Raw genomic sequence first — 10,289 nt, 5'->3', positions numbered from 1 at the left:
TTCATGTATCACAAGCATTCAATTAAACTAAGCACCGGGGTGTTCAGCTGAGCCTGAGCATTGCAGAATTGTTACTAGGAAGCCTTGAAATATAAGCTGCTGAGTTTCAGGTGTTTCATAGCCATAATTCAAACTCTAGAACTGTTTATCTTGAACCAATTAATGATTAAATTAAGTTGAACTAACCTCACATGTACACAATTGCAGCGTTTATGACACATTTATGTCTCTGTCTTAATAAAATGCAATAAAAGCCTGCTTATGAGCTGAAAGAAGTGTTGAAAGAGTAAAACAAGGAGCCAAAGCAAAGAGACACGCCGTATATAATGTAACAGCAATTATGGTGGTATTTTCATGGCATCATATTTAATAGCTAGTAATGACCTTTGATCTTGATTGTGTGCATTAAGGGAAGCATTTGTTAATGGTTTGAGGCACACCAGCATGAACAAAGGGTTATTTAAGAAAGGAATGCCTCTCATCTGTTAACAGTTATACTGAACCTAAAGGGATTTGGCAGCAATAATTCAAACACAATGTTGTTATGTAATCAGGGGTTCCTGTTGAGCTGCAAGGAAACATGGTATTATGCAAGTCTTGAAGTAGTGTGCCAGAGAGCATGATAACATTTCTGTTGGAAAGAATTGTGGTACTTTGCCTCTAGTTGTTTTGGTCATACTATACAGTAATTTTTCTCTCTAAACTTGTAGTAGGTAAATGTTTTCCTTGCAACCACACAGATCAAGTTGTTTTGTAGAATACGTCCTTGACTAATCTGGAAATCCAAGCACAGCCTTTTGTACTGTACCTGTTCTGCAAGTGTACTGGTATTGTTTTGCATTGTTAAGCACCAAAATCTGAGATCATTAAATTTCACTGAGTGAGCACAAATGGTTCTATGGCAACCAGCTGAGATTAGACAATTCTGTTCTTTGCTTTCCTATTCCTTTTGCCTTTCAACATTTTAAAAAGCAAGTTGGTGCATAATCTTCATACAGTCTCATTAGTAATGTATTAGGTTGTATGGCCTCTCTTAGTTAAAAAAAAGACACATCTAACCATATCATGTCTCTTGTCAGATTCTCTTCCAGACATGAACCAACCGACCCTGGTGGTGCTCCTTCTGTTGCTCTGCACTTTGCCCTTCATACATGGAGGGAAAGTCCTGGTATTCCCTGTGGATGGAAGCCACTGGATCAACATGAAAGTCATCATTGAGGAGCTTCACTCCAGAGGCCATGAAATCTCTGTGATACGCTCAACAGATACTTGGTACATTAAGGAAGAGTCCCCTCTCTACAAGGCCATCAATGTCAATTACTCTGTTGGTTTTCATGAGGAAGTCTTTGGATCATTTGTGATCAGGATGCTGAACCTGCGACGGGAAGGGGCTTCAATTTGGACTCGTATACCGCTGGAAATGGAGGTGGTGTCACAGTTTTACGAGCTCAACAAAAGCATAGTTCAAATGATGGAGCAGATTTTTGAGGATGCTGAAATGATGCAGAGTTTCCGAGATGCCAAGTATGATGTAGTTCTGACGGACCCTGCACTAGGCGGAGGGGTGCTGCTGGCTCATCGTCTGGGTCTTCCACTTGTTTTGAATGTAAGGTGGACCGTCCAAGGGGAGGGGCATTTCGCTATTGCCCCCTCTCCGCTCTCCTATGTCCCACTCCCGGCAACAGAACTGACAGACAAGATGACATTTCCCCAGAGAATGAAGAATTTTCTTTACTATTTTTTTACACGTTTTCAAATTGCATACGTCACAGACCCAAACTACAAGCCTTTTGTCCATCATTACTTTGGCTCTGATGTACACTACATGGAGCTCTTCCAAGCGGCGGACATCTGGCTGATGAGAAATGATTTCACCTTCGAGTTCCCCCGGCCAACCATGCCCAACATCATCTACATGGCAGGCTTTCAGTGCAAACCCTCCAAGCCCCTCCCTCAAGATCTGGAGGACTTTGTCCAGAGCTCTGGTGAACATGGCATCATCGTAATGACATTGGGCACTTTGGTGGGAGAGCTTCCAGAGGACCTCACAGAGGACATTGCAGCAGCTTTTGCTCAGCTACCACAGAAGGTGATCTGGAGGCACATGGGCAAAAGACCATCCACCCTTGGCAACAACACTTTACTCCTGGACTGGCTGCCTCAGAACGACCTCTTGGGTCACCCCAAGACCAGAGTCTTTGTGGCCCACGGAGGCACCAATGGAGTCCAGGAGGCCATCTACCACGGTGTTCCCCTGCTGGGCCTGCCCCTTATGTTTGACCAGGAAGACAACTTCTTTCGGATGAAGGCAAGGGGTGTGGCCAAAGTACTGGACATTGCAACTGTAACTAAAGACAGCTTCCTGGAGGCGTTGAAGGAAGTGCTTTACGAGCCGTCCTACAGGGAGAAGATGCAGACGCTCTCCCGGCTGCACAGAGATCAGCCCATGAAACCACTGGACCGTGCTATGTTCTGGATCGAGTTTGTCATGCGACACAAAGGAGCATCGCACTTAAGGACTGAGTCTTACAAGATGTCCAAGATCCAGTACTACTGTATCGACGTGGCCGCCTTTCTGCTAGCAGTTGTTTTGCTGATAGTGATTGTTTTCATTTCTGCAATGAAGTTTTTGTTAATGAGATTGTTTTGCAGAAAGAAAGTGAAAAAGGAGTAATGGATGTGCTATACCGTAGTCTTTACGTTTTTACACTGACTGAAAATCAAAGTTTTGTGAATAAAATAAGGATATTTTCTTGCCAGAGGATATTTTCTTCTTTTCTGTATTCAGTGTTAAAAACTGAAAGCCTCTTCCTACTCTTGTGTGCACTGATATGCCCTTTCTTAGCATATCTTGTGATTGTGGATTCTTGGGTTTCTTTTAGACTAGATTGCAATGCTTGTTTACAATAATTTCTAGCTAGAAAATCTCATCAAGTACATATCAGTTCAATGGAATGGAGCAAATGAGATGAAAACACAAGTAACAGCTGAGATGTAATTTCAGCTCAAGAGAAAATGGTGAAATGTTGTTGTGTTTTGGGATATGAGGTTAAAGAGTGAAGAGAGAGTCATCCCAGACACAGGACCATGTGGCTGACTTACAAGGGTATCAAATAGTGAGCAGCTTCGGTGAGTGCGTGCAGTATTCAACAACTATTGCCCAGGACTCAGGACTGTGAGATCATAGTCTGCAAGATAACTTGGAGAACACACTCGTCTGACATCCCGTACTGCCTTCACAGAACCAAATTCTATAATTCTCTCCAATCCCAGCACTTAGGTTAAACTTATACCTTGGCTACCCATGAGTAGTTCCACTGTCCAGCTCAAAGGACTACAAAGGCTCAGTGATTTGGAGACAGTGACATAGAGGGTAAAGTATTTATTTTAAAATGTTGATATACAAGCCATATCGTTCAACCTTACTCTTTATCCAGTTCAGTTCAGAATATAGATTAAATTGGATAAAGACTGGATAAAGAAGAAATTAGACTCAATTATCTAATCTTAATATGCAGTCTCATAATATTCCATAATGAAATACAGGATCTCTAATGTATAGCTTCACTGGGGCTTATCTGACTGATTCTCTGACGCAGCGCACTTGAGTAATGTCAAAAGCTACGACTGCTAGTGCAATGCAAACCCTGAAGAAGTGCTGCCCTCTAGTGGGCATTTATAGAGCAGAAAAATGTTCCTGCTGGTTCAGATAGATAGATACTTTATTCATCCCGAAGGAAATTTGCAGTTTTTCAGCAGTATCCACAGATTACAAGATTAAATAAATAAAAAATAAAGAATAAGAATAGGTTCAAGGCACTTACACAACAAGGCAGAGGGAAGGGAAGTTACACAAGGGGGAAGCAGAGATGCCATGGGGAATAGCAGTAAAGGAATGAATTAGACAGGTAAAAAAAGGTTAAAGGTTTTCAGGATTTTTGTAACACATCAACTCTATTTTTAGCTTTTTTTTTTTTTTTCATTTTTCAATTCATTTCACTGCCATGATGACACGCATTAACAGATAATTAAAAGGTTACTATATAACAGTGAATTAAAAGGTTACTCTATATATATAGTAACCTTTAATTCACTGTTTAAATATCTGTTCTGACATTTATTCCTTATATTCCTTATTAGCGCATACCAAATCAGATAATGTGTGATATGCATGTGTAAAAAGAATAATTCAAAGAACTTGCAATTGACTTTTTTTCTTGTCTTTGTGAACCCCTTTCCCTTGTGTGTTAAAAACAGTGTTTTTTGGTGATATGTGGTAATAAATAGGTGATTTTCAAAACTTTCCACCAATGAGATTTCTTGGGATTTTTTTCCCTCACTCAGGACAAACTGAGGATACAAAATCAGTTGAGTTTTTTTCTCTTGCAATTTGTCCTAGGATTTTTCATAAAATGATTGGACTAATAACCAACCTAGCCAATCACCTGAAGCTACAAAACAGCTTTGGGGGTAGACACGTGAGTCTCAGTCATAGTAGGCTGGTCTTGTGTAATCAACCTGCTGCTGCATACCACAACTCTAACCTTTAATCCCGTTACTTCAGTTTCTGCCCGATCATCCTCAGGACTAAACCGCTGGACAGGAGTCAGGTGGCCAGTGTGAGTTAAGTTGCCCGAGAGGGAAAGTCTGGGGCTCATACTTATGCAATCTGTGGACTGAGGTAGTCTTGGTAAGTCTTTTCTATATTTTTATATCAATTATATTAGACTAGTGGGTATTTTTGAGAAGCTGGATCATTGATGAAGCTGTTTATTGGATATTTAAAGCCAAACACTATTTAGGAATCAGTGGTCCGCAGGTGTGATGTTTGTGATATTTATGGTGTATGTGTATGAATATCCTGTGGATTATATTCAACAGAATCATTTAGGCTGCAAAACTAATTTCTAAGACATCACAGACTTACTAAGACAAATTATATTATCGAATCATATAGATGAGATACAGGGGAACTACTCAATGTTGTGAACACTGTGAGTAATTTAAGCTTTAAATTTGAATTGAATAAGCATCACAAGCATTCAATTAACGTGAGTATCAAGGTGTTCAGCAGAGCCTGAGCATGTTAAAATTGTTGCTAAGAAGGTGAAAAGTCTTGAAATGTAAGCTGTTGAATTTCAGATGTTTCACATCCATAATTCAAACTCTAGGACTGTTTTATTTTGAAGGAATCAAAATGTAAACTAGAAGAGTGGACTGAAAGGAGTGCAGACCTCAGTCAGGCGTATCTCCCTATTTCTGCACTAAAAGCTCCCCTATATGCTGAGCAAAATTTGGAAGAGAGTCAGCAGCAGCTAACTGAATTGTCAAAAGCTGTTCACATTACTAATTGAATTACTGTATCATTAAACTATAATACTGTACAGTATATAAAATATACCATAAAACTCCCAAAGCCTCTCGAATGTTCTTCTCCCGTGTGTCTACTCTGTGTTCTGGTGACATTCTCAATCAGCTGTATGTTTTATAAAGCCAAAAAAAACGCAACGCATGTCCTGGATTTTTTCAGCTGTGTTCAAAGCAAAAATGGCCACAAAAAGATTAATAAAAAAAAAAAAGTTAGACAGTCAATATCAATGGCTGGAGGCACACCTGCATGAACATGCATAAAGGGTCACTGAAGAAGGGAGCACCCTGTTAGCAGTCATATTATAAGCAAATGGGATTTGCCTGCAATAACTCAAACACAATGTTATGTAATCAGGGATTCCTGTTGAGCTGGAAACAAGGTATTATGCAAGGCTTTAAGTAGTGTGTGAGAGAAAAAGATGAAATTCCTGTTGGAAAGAATTGTGATACTTTGCATCATCTTGTTTTGGTCATGCTATGTAGTAGGGTTAGGAAAAATTCACTTCAGTCACTTAAGTATCACAATTCATTACTCAATGAATTTGAGTAATCCAGATATCTGAATGAAAATGTGTTCTCTGGGCAGCCACGGCTCTCCCCTTTGCAGACATGCCCACCTTCTGCTAATCCCATGCAGTTTGGGCCCCAAACCCTTCAGTCCACATGTGTTCTTGTGGCCTGTTGTAAAATGGTGTGTTTGTGCAGACTGGGGCCTAAACAGTCTTGGAGCTGCATCAATTGGCTTTGACTGGAAAGCTGAGACTCTTGTGGATTCAATGAGCCACATTTGATTTATGTGTGATGATGTTAGCCCCCATAGCAGCCATTTCATTGTAATAATACTGTGGAGGTGTAATAAGTGACGAGGCAAGAGACGCAGATGCGTCAAGTCAGTTTTACTCTCCACTAAAAAACAACGTGCAGTGCAATACAGCTTGTGAGCAGAATGCGAACATCAACTACAATACCCGAAACTCGTAGAAACTCCTACCCTACACTACTCTCTCTCTTAAAGGCACAGCCCCTTGTTGAATGTCTCTCCCAGTGTCTTTACTATGGGGGGCCCCGCAATACGACTTTTTGAAATTTGACATCACTGTATAAACCTAGCGGTTCCCAAACTGGTCCTCAAGGTCCTCCTGCCCTGCAGGTTTTTGTTCCAGCTCGACTCTTGCACCCGTGACCCAATTAAGGCCCAAGCCCCTTCATCCATGCCCTGTTCAGGTAGAGCTGTTTCAACCAATCAGCATGAAGCCCTTAAATGGATCAGTTGTGAAAAAGTAGAGCTGGTAAAATTATAAAATCATTTGGGGTAACTTAGTTTAATGTAGATGCAATATAATGTAATATAATGTAATGTAACTGTTTCTTTATGACAAGCATTTCACAAAAATCGCTATTCACAATGTTAATGGAGCGGTTTTTAAACTGTGATTTGACGTGATGGTCCAGAGTTTTGACTTATTTCCATGTCCCACTGCTTCTCTGATGTCAATGCAAGGCAACTTGAATCACTATGGTTACAGGAACACTGTCCTTTCCTGTATTGTGCTTAATAGAAAGGTCTAAAGAAGTTCACTAGCCTGGTAATGGAGCCTGGTACAGAGCTGTTTTTGTCTGATTTGTCATTACTCATTTCCCCTCTACTGTTTTGATAAACACAGAGCCTCTCTACAGGTTATGGCTACAGATGACATAAAAGTAGTTTTGCATTTTCTAGGTAAAGATTTCGACCCATAACCCTTATAGCCCTGTTCTGAAGGGCCATTACCCAGTCAAAACTGGGGGTAAGGCACAAAGTTAAACTTGGATTAGGTAAACGTTTTCCTTAGAGCCGCACCCATTAGTTGTTGTATAGAAAATGTCCTTGACTAATATGTTAATACACGTCCAGCCTTTTGACTAATAATACTTGAGCCCAGTCTTAGTTAAATCATCTAACACATCTAACATCATCTCTCTTGTCAGATTCTCTTCCAGACATGAACCGACCGACCCTGGTGGTGCTCCTTCTGCTGCTCTGCACTTTGCCCTTCACACATGGAGGGAAAGTCCTGGTATTCCCTGTGGATGGAAGTCACTGGATCAACATGAAAGTCATCATTGAGGAGCTTCACTCCAGAGGCCATGAAATCTCCGTGATACGGCCAGCAGACACTTGGTACATTAAGGCACAGTCCCCTCTCTACAAGACCATCAATGTCAATACCTCTAGTGGTTTTGATGAGGAATTCTTTGGAGCATTTGTGATCAGGATGCTGAACCTACGACGGGAAGGGGCTTCAATTTGGACTCGTATACCACTGGAATTGAAGCTGGTGTCACAGCTGTATGAGCTGCACAAAAGCGTAGTTCAAATGATGGAGCTGATTTTTGAGGATGCTGAAATGATGCAGAGTTTCCAAGATGCCAAATATGATGTAGTTCTGACGGACCCTGCACTAGGCGGAGGGGTGCTGCTGGCTCATCGTCTGGGTCTTCCGCTTGTTTTGAATGTAAGGTGGACCATCCAAGGAGAGGGGCATTACGCTGTTGCCCCCTCTCCACTCTCGTATGTCCCACTCCCAGGGACAGAACTGACAGACAAGATGACATTTCCCCAGAGAATGAAGAATTTTATTTACTATTTTTTCACACGTTTTCAAATTGCATACATCACAGATCCAAACTACAAGCCTTTTGTCCATCATTACTTTGGCTCTGATGTACACTACATGGAGCTGTTCCAAGCGGTGGACATCTGGCTGATGAGAAATGATTTCACCTTCGAGTTCCCACGCCCCACCATGCCCAACATCGTCTACATGGCAGGCTTTCAGTGCAAACCCTCCAAGCCCCTCCCTCAAGATCTGGAGGACTTTGTCCAGAGCTCTGGTGAACATGGCATCATCGTAATGACATTGGGCACCTTGGTGGGAGAGCTTCCAGAGGACCTCACAGAGGACATTGCAGCAGCTTTTGCGCAGCTACCACAGAAGGTGATCTGGAGGCACATGGGCAAAAGACCATCCACCCTTGGCAACAACACTTTACTCCTGGACTGGCTGCCTCAGAACGACCTCTTGGGTCACCCCAAGACCAGAGTCTTTGTGGCCCACGGAGGCACCAATGGAGTCCAGGAGGCCATCTACCACGGTGTTCCCCTGCTGGGCCTGCCCCTTATGTTTGACCAGGAAGACAACCTCTTTCGGATGAAAGCAAGGGGCGTGGCCAAAGTACTGGACATTGCAACTGTAACTAAAGACATCTTCCTGGAGGCGTTGAAGGAAGTGCTTTATGAGCCGTCCTACAGGGAGAAGATGCAGACGCTCTCCCGGCTGCACAGAGATCAGCCCATGAAACCACTGGACCGTGCCATGTTCTGGATCGAGTTTGTCATGCGACACAAAGGAGCATCGCACTTAAGGACTGAGTCTTACAAGATGTCCAAGATCCAGTACTACTGTATTGACGTGGCCGCCTTTCTGCTAGCAGTTGTTTTGCTGATAGTGATTGTTTTCATTTCTGCAATGAAGTTTTTGTTCAAGAGGTTGTTTTGCAGAGAGAAAGCGAAAAAAGAGTAATGGATGTGCTATATAGTAGTCCTTAAAATTTTACATTACCTGAAAATCTACTTTTTTGTGAATAAAATAACATTGCCAGAGGATATTTCCGTCTTTTCTGTATTCAGTGTTACAAACCAAAGCCATTTCATTAACCAGTTCAAAGGACAACAAGGTTTAACTGCCACAGGTGTCTGCTTCAGGGTCAGTGACATAGAGGGTCAAGTATTTTTTTCAAAATATTGACACACAAGCCATATTGTTCAACCTTTATCCAGTCCAATCTATATCCTGAACTGGAATGGTTCCGATTGGATAAAGAGGAAATTAGACTCAATTATCTTATCTTAATATACAGTAGTCTCATCATGATATTCCATAATCAAATACAGTCTTTCTAATGTCTAGCTTCACTTAAAGAGGAATGTATAAATGTCTGCAACAGGGTGTTTATCTGACTGATTCTCTGACCCAGTGCACTTGAGCAATGTCAAAAGCTTAGACTGCTAGTGTAATGCAAACCCAGGAGAGGTACTGCCCTCTAGTGGGAATTGATGGAGCAGAAAAATGTTCCTGCTGGTTCAAGGCACTTACACAGTAGCTTCTGGCTGTTTATGTGCTTAGCAACACCAATCAACAGGCCCTTTTCCCTTTTGGGTTAAAAGGTTTGCCACCTACATTTCAATGTGATTATTGTTTTGTATCTTATTGTCTTTTTGACCTATGACATCATCCATTCAATATGGCAGAGGGCAGGGGATATAAACAGGGGGAAGCAAAGATTCCGACTAGGTGGCCCAACTAGAGTGTTTTGTTTTGTTTTGTTTTTATCTCTGGTTGAAAATTCATTTTCAGTGAGTTCATGCATCAACAGGTACATGTTGCCTTTTGGGTTTTTATATGCATTCATTCTCCTTCATTCTTTATTCATTCTCAGAAACGTTCTGGTTAACTCAATAACGTTATGTGGTGCTATGCTCACTGGAACATGTATTGCTGTAAAATGTTTGACTCTTCATACTGCACAAAACACTCACTGTTGAAGTGCTTGGAACACACGATTGTGTTGGATGTACCCACATTATATTGAAATATGCGAGTGAGCATAACATCAGATAACGTTACTGAGTCAATCAGAACGTTTCTGAGGTCGGGTGTAAACACAGAAGGACATGCAACATCACATTGCAAGCTTGATTATATCAAGAGCATTTAACTTCCAAACCTCAATAAATGTGTCCATGATGTTCGCTGATATTTCAAATTTAATTTACACCTTTCTCATTGTATCATGTAATGTTATCAAACAATAACATCAGCCATTAGCTGTTGTCACTATCCATTGTTTTCTCTGTTGTTCACTAATCGGGAAGTGGT

General features: G+C 41.4%; 1 protein-coding gene and 2 pseudogenes across 1 annotated transcript in view; 2 read left to right on the top strand and 1 right to left on the bottom strand.

Moving 5' to 3' along the window:
- LOC115365697 (UDP-glucuronosyltransferase 2A2 pseudogene) overlaps positions 1-2,681 on the top strand; it is a 2,982-nt pseudogene extending 301 nt beyond the window's left edge.
- The window catches only part of sh2d3cb (SH2 domain containing 3Cb), a 67,645-nt gene that overhangs the window by 35,250 nt on the left and 22,106 nt on the right, over positions 1-10,289 (bottom strand). The window lies entirely within an intron of this gene.
- LOC115365695 (UDP-glucuronosyltransferase 2A2 pseudogene) lies at positions 4,628-9,005 on the top strand (annotated as a pseudogene).

Source organism: Myripristis murdjan, chromosome 9 (assembly GCF_902150065.1).
Source record: "Myripristis murdjan chromosome 9, fMyrMur1.1, whole genome shotgun sequence".
Taxonomy (NCBI): domain Eukaryota; kingdom Metazoa; phylum Chordata; class Actinopteri; order Holocentriformes; family Holocentridae; genus Myripristis; species Myripristis murdjan.
Note: the sequence above shows the minus strand (reverse complement) of the source record. Positions and strands in the feature narration are given on the sequence as shown.